Consider the following 11,882-nt stretch of genomic DNA (forward strand, 5'->3'; position numbering starts at 1 on the left):
TTCAACATTGGATTGGATATTAGACAAGCGAATAAGAAAGCGGCTGCATATGCAAAATAAATTAAGATAGAGAATCTGACTTTGATATCATGTTAGAAGATCTAATACAAAACTTATACATAATGATCATCGTATAAATCTCATAGAGAAGTGACGTGGCTTGAACAATCTTTGTGCCTATCCAAAATTCTTTATTGAAAGAAAATGAAAGATCGGCTATTTGTTTACAGTCACCGTCCAAAAAAAAATAGTGGCATTAAGGCAATGATGACCGTGTTTTTTTGGATTTAAGTACCCTTTTTTATTCTTTGACTTTTGGGTGGACGTGGAGGCTCATCCAAGAAAAAGGAAGGAGCGGCAACAATATGTGAAGATCCAAAATGACCAAGTTTTTAAATTGGTACGGCCCTATGGCGATGGGACACCCACAATAAGCAGAATTACATATCTCAGAGGGGGACAATTAATGCCAGGACCATGTGGTATCGAGGACAAAATCGAATGCTAGTGTGACTCAGTGTGACTCACAGTTGTCTCAACTCATCCACCCTTTTTCTCTCATCGTCCGTCTATAAATAGAGCGATCCAACGCTCAGGTCAAGCACACAAAGAAGAAGAATCCTTTGCCTTGGACTTGCATGGTAGCTCAAGCTCCTACTGTACCCACGTTCGCATCTTTCCACATTCGCACATGGCAGGTTTTTCGAATGCGAGGCGGGTATTACTTGTCGCAGTTCTTTTTGTGTTTCTTGTCATGAATGCAGAGGACGTGCTCTCGTTGATAAGAGGAATGATGGCCGTCTTCTTTGCATCAACTCGGCAACGGCGATGGAGCCAAGCCGAGCTCTGTTGAGTGGGCTTCGACCATGGATGCAGACCCGACGAGGACAGCGCCCGGAGGACCCGACCCGCAGCATTACATTCACGGCCCTTCCCCCGTTCCCTAGCCATAGAAACCAAACCGTGCGAGAGAGGGTTATATTCTATAAACGTAGCCAAAGTTCTACGCGGTAATGTGAGAGAGGGAATAATAATGAATATGGTGATGAAAGAGGTGACATGCGTTGCCCTAGCACCAGAAGGTGCAAGAGTCCTATGTTTTTGGCTCGCTTATAGTTCCTAAGTTATGAGAATATTACATGTGGGAACGATGGTGTTTTCCTCACTAGTCTTCAACTTATATTCAGTATTCGAAACCTACCCCCCTCTCTCTCTCTCTCTCTCTCTCTCTCTCTCTCTCTCTCTCTCTCTCTCTCTCTCTCTCTCTCTCAAAAATGGCTTATACATGCAATGCTCACAATGTAGCACTATATAATCACGATGTAATGTAACATACAATACAATACTATACCATGAGTCATGGTATGCTAAATTCGAAATAGCTCACTCTCTAATTTAATGATACTATAATACAAGAAGAGACGACGTATTAAAAGTGTAAAGTTATCCTCATTAGTTAGTTGTATAAGGGGTGTTTTGTTCACAATATCTCCGTCAACTACGGGTAGCTAAACACAACCTACACTCATCTGCGCAATTAGTATGGCAGACTTTAATCACCAAATATGAAAGTGATATAGGTCGTTGGACAAATTAAACTTTGTAGGCATTGACCAAGCATGTGAGGCATCAGAAGTCCCAATGTTGTGGGTCTGATATGATGGACATGGTCTTTACTATTGGCAATACTCACAAATTATGATGTTTGCCCAAACTAGCATTTTCATTTCAATTCGTTAAGCAGAGTATATGGTTGCTTCAAATTCAAGTAAAATACTTCCTTATATATTCATTGTACAGTAAATTGAATCAATCTTGATCATGACCAGTAGTAAGTTCTATACAAGTCCTGCGTGGATTTCACGACATCCCTAGAACCGGTCCACACAAGTGTTTCTCCGTATTCAATTATTTCCTATGTAGGGCATAGGTTCCAAATTGGAATGAACTATGTAGCTTGCTAAAAACATTGTTGTGTCAGTAATCACTTTCGATGTGATTTCAGGGCATTGCACCATTTTGCTCACCATGGATTTGAGGTGGAGTGGAGCTATAACCTTTCATTCTTTTTGACCTTGGTAGGCTGGATTCCGCCAATAATCTACCGAGAGCCTTTCAAGGCAATATCTGATTAGTGCATGATCTGAATACTATAAGTTAGTCGCCACTCAGGACAAGATGGCTTTCACTTTCAGCCGCTCGCCAAAACCTATGATTTGGTCGGAAAAGGGCACCTGCAAATGTGGACGAGAAGAATCTTACGCTCGTGCTGATGTGTTCTGATGCAATACAAGGATATGAGGTTCCTCCACTTAGCCAATGGAAGAGATTTGGACTCTTTCTAAATAGTGGAGGGAGAGTGAGAGAGACCCAAAAGGACTCTGCAAATCAGCTTTGCTCCATTGCCACGGACTTTTTGGCTTTTGAACAGGGGTATTCGCCGCCACTGAGGTTAACCTAAATCAGTGTCAAGCTCGTCACGGGTTCGGTTTCTGTTCTGACAAATTTTTTGAGATTAATCCCAGAGAAAGTAACTTGTTTCGAATTCCTTCGTTTAACCATGATGGGCGCAATGTTGATTGGATCCGTAGGTGAGAAGGTGCCACGAAGTTAACCTAAAATACCGCCAGATCGCGTATATTACCTTACTGCTATCCAAAAAGGCAAGGAAAGGCAAAAGGAAGGCCTAAAAGAACCTCAAACTTGTCGAACTCAAATTTTGAGATGTGGGAATAGCATCAAGACTTTTCTCAGCATTCATGCTTTACGAACTCGCGCCATCACCTCAAAAGTTCGAGAGACTGCATCTTTAGTTTAGATGATTAAAAAGGAATACAAGTATGTGGAGAAGAGAACTGAACTGGCCCGACAAAGCACTTCATCAAAGCGATCTCTCTTGAGCCCTCTAAGGAAAGAATCTAACAATAGCGTGATTGTATTAGTAAAATCACAAGAAGCAAATCCAGGAGCCCATTTATAGATAAGAATTATAACGTACAACTGTCACGACAAAGAATTCCAGCAATGTATGTGCTTGATCTGGTCACCAGAAATTACCGCAAGAACAAGTCCCACCGTTAAAATGGTGGAATCTCACGTTATCTCTCACAATAATCTCCCTCCCAATAATGTGAGATACGGCACATGAAAGAGGACAGTCTTCACATATCCTGAGGTTCTTCATGATCCTGATAGGGCAATTTTCGCTAGAATCCAGCAGCCCAAATGCCAGAGCCAGCTTTTCACTATGAGCCATCAATATTCGCTTCTTGTCATCCTCGCTTACATCATAAGCCACTGAACTCAGGATCTGTTGATAACCATGTCCTTTAATCTCTCCAGAAGATCCTCTAACACTTTATTTATCTCGCTTGACCTCGGATGCTTTGTTTCACCTGCAAAGAACTCGTGTATCTCCCCCTTTCTCTGACTCAAACCAGCTACATCCAGGATTCTTCTTTAATCCCTTCCCTCTCACCAGCTTCCTCACATTTGAAACATCATCCCACCTACCAACCGATGCAAATGTTACATAGAACCATATAGTTTCCAATTGCATGAGGTTCGAGCTCAAAAGATGGCTTGCAGCAATTTGAGCAATGTCAGGGTTCCTATGGATACGACATGCCCCCAAAAGTGCTCCCCACACCCCTCCATGAGGTTTTAGAGGCATCGTCTCTGTAAGTTTAAATGCTTCATTTAAATGTCCAGCACGACTCAAGAAGATCAACCATGCAAGCATAGTGATCACCATCTGGAACAACACCATAGCGTTCTTCCATGGATGAAAATATTTGTTTGCCCTGATCAACCATTCCACCATGGCTGCAAGCTACGAGTACACCTATAAAAGTAACTTTATTAGGTTTTGTCGCTGTTTCTACCATCTCACCAAACAGTTGCATCGCTGCTCGAGCAAGGCCATGAATCGCAAAGCCTAGAATCATTGAACTATAGGTATACACATTCCGTTTCTTCATGCCTTTAAGATCATGTATGCATCCTCTATATTGCCACATTTTTGAGTACATATCAACCATAGCCGATCCCACAACAACATTCTCAGTCGGCTCAAGTCCAGATTTTGTGGCAACATCCGAACCCATTTAGCATATTTAGAGGCACCTAGTTGAGCACAAGCCGAGATAACACTGGCCAATGTAACCTCATCGGTCTCAACTCTAGCATCCTGCATTCGTCGAAAACCACAGCGCCTCCCTCGGCTTGCCGTTCTGCGCGAACCCAGTAAACTATAGCAGTCCAAGCCACCATGTCCTTCACCGGTAACCCATCAAACAAATCGCCAGCAGACGCCATATCGCCCGTCTTCGTGTACGCCACTATCAACGTCGTCCAGGAAATAACATCCCTGTGCAGCATTTCGTCAAACACCTTACGCCCGCTACCCAAATCGCCGCAGCTCACGTACATACCGATCAACGAGTTCCCACATACAAATCAGAGCCGAACCCACCAATCAGCATCGTCTGGGCATGCACCTGGCGCCCCAAATTCAAGTCAATAGCCGCGCCGTGCACGCCTTGAGCAGCGCCGTGAACGTGAAGGACACGGGGCCGACGCCCTCCTCCCTCATGCTCGCGTACAACCAGACGGACTCCCCAAACGGCCCGGAGCCGCGTACCCACGAATGAGTGCGGTGTACAGAAACGGATTGGGGCGCTCGACCTGCCGGAAGACGGCGCGCGGGTACGACCCCACGGGGACGCCGAGCTCGGTGGGAGGGTGCGGACGAGCTTGGTGACGACGTAGCAGCATTGGTCGAGGCCCTTGCGGTAGAGGTGCGCATGGACTTGCTTGAGCTGTGGAGGCCGCGGCAGCCGTCGAGGAGCGAGACGAGGCGGGTCTCGAGCTGCTGCCTGTCTTCGAAGAAGGGAAGGAGTACCCATACGGCCGACGGAGGTCGCCGTCCGCCGCGTGCAGAGAGCTGTCCGGGAAGAACGGATCGGAGGATGAGCGGGCGGTGCTGAAGCTTCGGCAGAAGGCTACCATCCCGCCATGGGCGGCGATCGTTCGAGCCAGAGCCAGAGCCTCTGATGAACGCTTGCAGCTTCTCAAAGGTTTGCCAACATCAGCACCTAAAACATTAAATGGAATATCTTAAAATTAATCGCGAAATTACATTTTCAATTAATGCAATCGAAATTTTCGATTAATACCACCGAGTTTTAAAATTTATCGAATTGATGTGACCAAATTCAATTTCTTCTTTTTAAATTCCAACCAATTTTGCATAGGTTAAAAAAGATATAATTTTGCTTTAAAAAGTTATCTTCTCTTTAAATTCAGTCTACTTCATAATTTTAAATCTAAGTATGGCTTAAAACTTGTTTGCTTGAATTATGAGACTTAAAATTTAAAAGTTTTCCCAAGATAAAATTACACCTTAGAGCTGAGGGAGCCATAAGGGGAAGTAGACTCCCATCACTTCTTCAAGATAGTTACTACCAAATAAGGTAGTATGATAATTCGATGCTTGATTAAAATTGTAGAATTTATTAAGATTTATATTGAGTTAGCCAGTGCTTCACATTATATCTTATAATCAAATAGTCGTCTCTAGTTACGCAACACTGTGTGAGGAATGTAAAAGACATTTGATGCCCCGTAGAATCACATTTTAATTAAAACCATCGAAATTGATTATCCATCAAGTTTAAAAAGTTTATCGAATTAGTCCAATTTTTTAATTCCTTTTTTTGGGTCAAAATTTTTTTTTTTTAGCATAGGTTTAAAAGGTAAAAACTTTGCTTTATAAAGTCATTTTCTTTTGACAAAGAAAAGCCATGACCTCTCTTTTATTATTTTGGGAACGCGATGAAATGAGAGAGGCTCGTGGAGACGATGATGGTACCTCAAGCTCGCGGCCTCATGCCCTCCTTCTCTCCGATGGTCTCCTCATCGGCCCTCAGGCCAAAGCCTCTCTCCTCCTCGACCTCCTCCTCCTCCTCGCCGCCGTCTCGCATCGAGTACACGCCGTGGCGGCCTCCGGCCATGGCGGGAGAGCTTCGCTGAACCACGACCGGTTCTGGGGGACCCAACGGACCGCAGCCTCCGCCGGGACCGGCCCTTTGCGTCGCCCGACCCGGGACGGAGCGCAGTCGGGTCGGCTTCTTCCCTGGCCGAAATGGGTGCCCTCGTTCTTGCCGGCGACCCTGCTTCGAAGTCCGGAGCTCTCCCATCTCGCGTACTGCAGGTGGCGCGGCGAGAATCTGCCCGTCGGGGTCTCTCGGCCCCCCGATAGACCGGCCAGGCCTGCGAGGCCGGAACTGGTAAGTCTTGGTTTTGTCTTTGGAGAATTGTCGAAAGGCATCGGCTTTCGAGAGTTTCGAATTCTGGGAGTTGGTTCTTTTCAGAGCGTTTTGGGGTTAGTGTTGTCACTTTATCAATGGTGTGCTATAGTTCCGGCAGTTACTGTTTCTTATTTCCAGAGCATCGTTGGGAGGTAAAGTATTGCAATTGCTAGTACCGTTAGTCTCAGTAAGCTTGACCTGAAGTTAAAACCGGGAAACTGCTTTTGTGAATGCTGGCAATGCCGGGACTATCATCTGCTTTTACTTGCAATACGATGCTGCCTAGTTAATGCGCTGTTAGAATGATTTTGCTTCCGTGTGATTGGAATCTTGGTCTCTCGCTGATGATTGACCTCTCACTCTTTTTCCAGCTTAGAATTTAAAGAGTCGAGATTTGGATCTTGAGATGCTGTTTACATGGTAAATTGCTCGCCTGTCCGTAAGATTAAGAGTCTCAACCGTCTTCTCATCTGTTATTTACTATAGGTTTCCCCCAAGGACATACCGCCCCTAAAGTATCAGGGTTACCTCTTAATGCCTATATGCTGCATAATCTGGCTCATGGAGCTGAATGCAATTGATTTGGCATGGGATACTGTGGTTCGGTTCTCACCATTCTTGGAGACTCTTGGGGAAGGATTTTTCGGACTTCGCTTCGCGTCGCTGATGATGTGAGAGTCGCCATTTTGGTGCTCTCAGAGGCTGCTGGAGCTTGGATTCAGGTCAGGGAACTTTTGGGTTAGCAAATTCATTCTAGCCTGTGCGACCAGTGTGCCTTCATCATATTCTCTTTGTTTACCTAGGTATGGAGATATGCCTGCTCATAATTTTCTTTGGAGAGAGTGTGAGAAATCCTCTGATAATGTTGCTGCTCGTTTGGCAGTAATCCCACTGGTTCAGGTATCCTTAACATTTGAGTTGTTGATTGTTTGTTATGACAAGCTTCACAAAGCGTTCTCTCTTCCCAATGATGGGCCCAAAGACTCTTGCTTTTCCATTTGTCTTTTCACTTGTAATGTTATACGACATGAAGGCGCTCCTTCTCCCTACTCACCCAAGGCCTTCATTTATTGTTCTTGACCCTCTGATGTTTCCGACAATTTTCTCTTCTGCTATGAGAAATGAGGTTATGTATACTTTTTCCTGATTTAGCTCCTCGATTCTTTGGCATCATTGTTATATTGTGCCATCTTCTTCACATTGCTTAAATTTGCTATATGGTAGTTGGACATTCATCTTGTCCTTTAAAAAGTTCCTTCCAGAGGTTGAGAAGAAGAGTGCGCTTCGCCTGGATGCTGTTATGCTCACCTCAGTATGAAGCATTAACATGGTTAACATTCGAAAATGAAGATCATCCAACTTGCCATATCTTATGTAGTTCCACAGTATTGCTGCTGATTACAAATTGCCATGCCTGCTCAAATGTACGGATTTTCTTTTTCCCTTTCATTCAGGAGGCCAGAGGGCTGATGCTGGGCCACGTTTGGTGCAAAATTGGTCGGCTTTGGTGACAACATGACATCTAAAATCGTGGGTAGGATTGCTGATGAGGAAATGGCTCATGTAGCCATTGGTGTCGATTGGTTTATCTCCATTTGTCGGAAATGAACCATGCTCCTTGCTCCACTTTCAAAGGTTCAGGACCTACTCCCTCAGGCCTCTGTTATGAACCCATAAACCTTTGCTGATTCAACTTTCTCGTGCAGACATATTGACAGAGTATGGCGTAGAGTTGAAGGGCCCTTTCAATTATTCAGCTCGAGACGAAGCTGGTATTCCTCGTGACTGGTGAGGGAAAATGTATTAACAGAGTACGGCAATCAAAATTTTGTGCTTTCCTATTACCTTGTTCTGATTTTCTCCTTAAAACCATTTCACAAGGTATGCATCATCATCGACAAATAAGCAAGATGGGAAGGAGCAGCTTTCTGTGGTATGAGAGGTCTTTCAGATGATTGGACCAAATGTTTGCAAGTTTCATAGATACCTGTCACTTATGATGGTGAAATAATCATGGCAGGTATATGATAGGCTGGCTCACATCATATCTATGGAGAGTGAGAACTCTAGTTCAAGCGGACCCGCCTGATGATTTTGTTCAGATCAGGTGAAACAAGTTCACTCGTATTACCACTCCAATTGCTTGGGTACGAATATTTACAGTGACTACATACATCAGCGGGGCGTGTGGTATGCCAGGTGAAAAAATGACTCCTTGCTATCAGGAACTTCAAGGAAAACCTTTCTTTAAATCAGCAACTACCTCGGCAAGCATAAAGAAATTCAAGAATTCATTGAGGAGAGGATGTGGTATTTCAACTTTTGATCGCTTCTCATGATTTCAGTGTGATATCATAGGCATGTTGTTCTGTGCCTTTCTCCACACTCCTATTGAGATGTAAATACTACATAAGTTAATACTTCCTAACTTCGCTGTTGCACCTTTTTTGATTTTTTTCCTTTTTAGCTTATCTTGGACGAATCAATATTGGTAGGATACAGGAACTTTGCCGTGTGATGTCTGTCAGCAAAGCTGTGTGCGCCTTCTTCTTGGTCCTTATGCTAAGTCTCTTCATGACTGATTACTTATTAGACCTTGGACTCTGGTGAGCCTAGATACAGAACTTTGGACAGGTAAAATTATCATATCCCATGTTTGATGGTGAGGGAATTTTCCACCCGTGTCCATTAGGTTGGGTGGATTACAACTATATATTTGGGTCTAGGCGAGTATTCCCCTTGATTTCTAACGGGATATATACATTTTAGAACTTCAAAGAGGCCTAATATATCCCTAGAAATGGTGAGACCCGGATAGAATCTCTTATTATGCAAAGAGAAAATGAAAAGTCAAAAAAAAAAAACCCGAGAGAGAGGGAGGGAGGGAGGCAATGACAATATTTCATAGGAGAGCATTCCAAGATGATGCGTGATTGACTTGAACATATTAGAACTTCAGCTTACGTTCGAAGAAATCAATCGTAGCAAAGATGACTAATGTGCTGCGTTCCTAAGACAGGAGAGACGCGGCGCTTCCACCCATATAATAATGCACATATAATAATGCACATATAATAATGCCGCCCATCCCTGTCGAGAATAGGAACGAGAATCATCAGCCGAAGCTAAATTCCACGTGATGATCCAACAGGCCTTACACGTATTGCAGCATCTGCGATCACAGCTCACTCCTCAACCAAAAGTCTCGAACTTTATCACGAACTTCCTGGGTTCTCGATAGCGTGACGAAAATGCGAAGCAATCGCGGGACAGCATCATCGGCGGGTATCCTTCGAGCACTACGGGTGATGGGAAGTCGTTCCTGAAACCGACCTTTACGCACAGAGAAACTAAAAAGCGTATATTTCTGTCTCATCAACTTTTTTTCCAGAGAAAGAAACATCAGAGGCGGTAGAACAGAGGTCGAGGGAGACAGACAGAGAGCCAGCGAGAATGTGCTGCGGAGATGATTGCAGGCCGCTGGCGTTCCTGCTTGGCCTTCCCTTCGCCCTTCTCTCTCTCCTAGTCTCCATAGTCGGCATCATCGTCTGGATCGTTGGGTACGTTTCATCTCTCTCTCTCTCTCTCTCTCTCTCTCTCTCTCTCTACCAGTTGTCTTGAGATTTAGTCTCTGGGTTTTGAACTCTGCATGGATTGAATAAGATGAGAAAAATGGTGGGCGACGCTGCAGATTGCTGTTGACTCTGATATGCCCCTGCTTCCTGTGCGTGACCCTGCTAGTGGAGTTCGCGCTGGAGCTGATCAAAGCCCCCTTCACGTCATGGAGTGGTTCACTTCTCAGATACCCTGTTGATCATACCGATCACCATTTGATGACCGTTTCTGCTTTTCAGAGCTGACTGGTATTTCTCCTCTTTCCCGTACGTGGATTTCATGGCGAGTATCTCTGTGATGTGCGGCCGATTACTGGGTTTGTAGCAGTAATGAAAAAAGGAAATCCGCTCTTGAAATTTCTAGAAAAATTTGATTGAAGTCGATTCGTCTTTCATTTGCAGTTGCAGACATGAGTATGATTAGCCGTTTTTCTTGATTCACTTTTCCTGGCGTGCATCGTCATTTTATGTCCACATGTTTAAGGTCATAAGAAGAAAGCAAGATGGGTCACTCAGAAATGGAAATCTTAACCATTCCAGAATCGTTTATTACACGAAAGTTCACCATACAACAAACATTCTATTCTGTACATCCACCAGTTTCACTAGGACAAGAGCTAGAAAACTGTTTTATTTGCTTCGCAGGTTCGTCCTCTCACGTTTTCACCATGGCACACCTCTCAACTCTACATTCCTCTTCCCATCCTAAATCAAAGCAGAGCTATGAACCTTCTGTGGCCAACCTCTATTTACTGCGGTCTTGCTTATGCTCTCCTTGCTCGCTACGGTCCGTTGAGGAGGCCGAGAAAGCGAGGTTGCCTCTTCGCCTCCTGGCTCGTCCTGCCCGACCACAAACTCTGGGTTGTCTGCGCAATCTCCACTATAGTCTCGCCAATTGCTCCCAGTACGCCACCTCCAGGCTGCTGCTCCTCGGTCTTTATGTGTTCTGTTTTGCCCTGAACAACCTGCTCACCGGTCTCCGTCTTTCCCTCCTCGGTTGATCCCCCAGGATTTCCTGGGTAGTCTCCTTCGCCTTTCTAGCCCCTCCTTCCACCATTCCTTGGCTTGTGCGACCACACCTTTGGGCTGTTCAGCCAGTACGCCACCTCCGGGCTGCTGCTTCTCGGCCTTTCTGTGTTCTGTTTTGCCCTGAGCGACCTGCTCGCCTGTCCCCATCTTTCCCTCCTTGGTCGATCCTCAAGGATTCCCTGGGCAGTCTCCTTCGCCTTTCTAGCCCCTGCTTCCACCGTTTCTTTGGCTTGTGTGACTATACCTTTGGGCTGTTCCGACACACCCCCTCCGGGCTGCTGCTCCTCCCGGTGTTTCCGTGTTCTGTTTTTCCCTGAGCGACCTGCTCGCCGGTCCCCATCTTTTTCCTCCTCGGTCGATCCCTTTGAGGATTTCCTGGGTAGTCTCCTTCGCTCTTCTAGCCCCCCCCTTCCACCATTTCTTGGGTTTATGACACTACATCTTTGGGCCGTTCAGCCCCTTCTGTTTCCTGCAAAGCGTTTCCAATTTCCTATTGAATGAGGAAACATAGCAATTATCTCATACATAAATAATCCAAGACTCAAGGACATTCCACTATAACCAGAACCCGCCAGACACCTGATAAATCCTGATATTCTTGATCTTAGTTATTAAAGTCCGCTAGTTATGCGCAAAAGCCCTCGTGATACCGTTCTCACTCAGTGTTCAGTCTGTTCTTTGTTAAACTAAATTGAACATCATCAAGAACGCACAACAACTAAATTCGCATGATTAGTTTACTAAACACCTGGTTTTCGGCTGACTTCTTGGCTTCTAGCTGTCTTTCAGCTTCTTCTTTCTTCCTGGCCGTATACTCCTTGGCCTTTTCTGGTAGTCGCAGCTGCCACATCCTTTGCTGCAACCAAGGGCTTGGCAGCAATCTCTGCAGCCTTATGTCCCGCACCAAGAGCAACCTCTCCTGCCTTCT

At 45.0% G+C, this 11,882-nt stretch overlaps 1 long non-coding RNA gene and 1 pseudogene across 1 annotated transcript; one reads left to right on the forward strand and one right to left on the reverse strand.

Moving 5' to 3' along the window:
* Nucleotides 1-2,914: 2,914 nt before the first annotated feature.
* Nucleotides 2,915-6,014, reverse strand: LOC120289760 (annotated as a pseudogene).
* A 983-nt stretch (nucleotides 6,015-6,997) lies between these two features.
* On the forward strand, nucleotides 6,998-7,779 carry LOC120290016. The gene is made up of 3 exons (XR_005547889.1): nucleotides 6,998-7,033; nucleotides 7,115-7,211; nucleotides 7,766-7,779. It is a non-coding gene; the product is annotated as an uncharacterized LOC120290016 (long non-coding RNA).
* The last annotated feature ends 4,103 nt before the right edge of the window (nucleotides 7,780-11,882 follow it).

Source organism: Eucalyptus grandis, chromosome 11 (genome assembly GCF_016545825.1).
Source record: "Eucalyptus grandis isolate ANBG69807.140 chromosome 11, ASM1654582v1, whole genome shotgun sequence".
Lineage (NCBI taxonomy): Eukaryota > Viridiplantae > Streptophyta > Magnoliopsida > Myrtales > Myrtaceae > Eucalyptus > Eucalyptus grandis.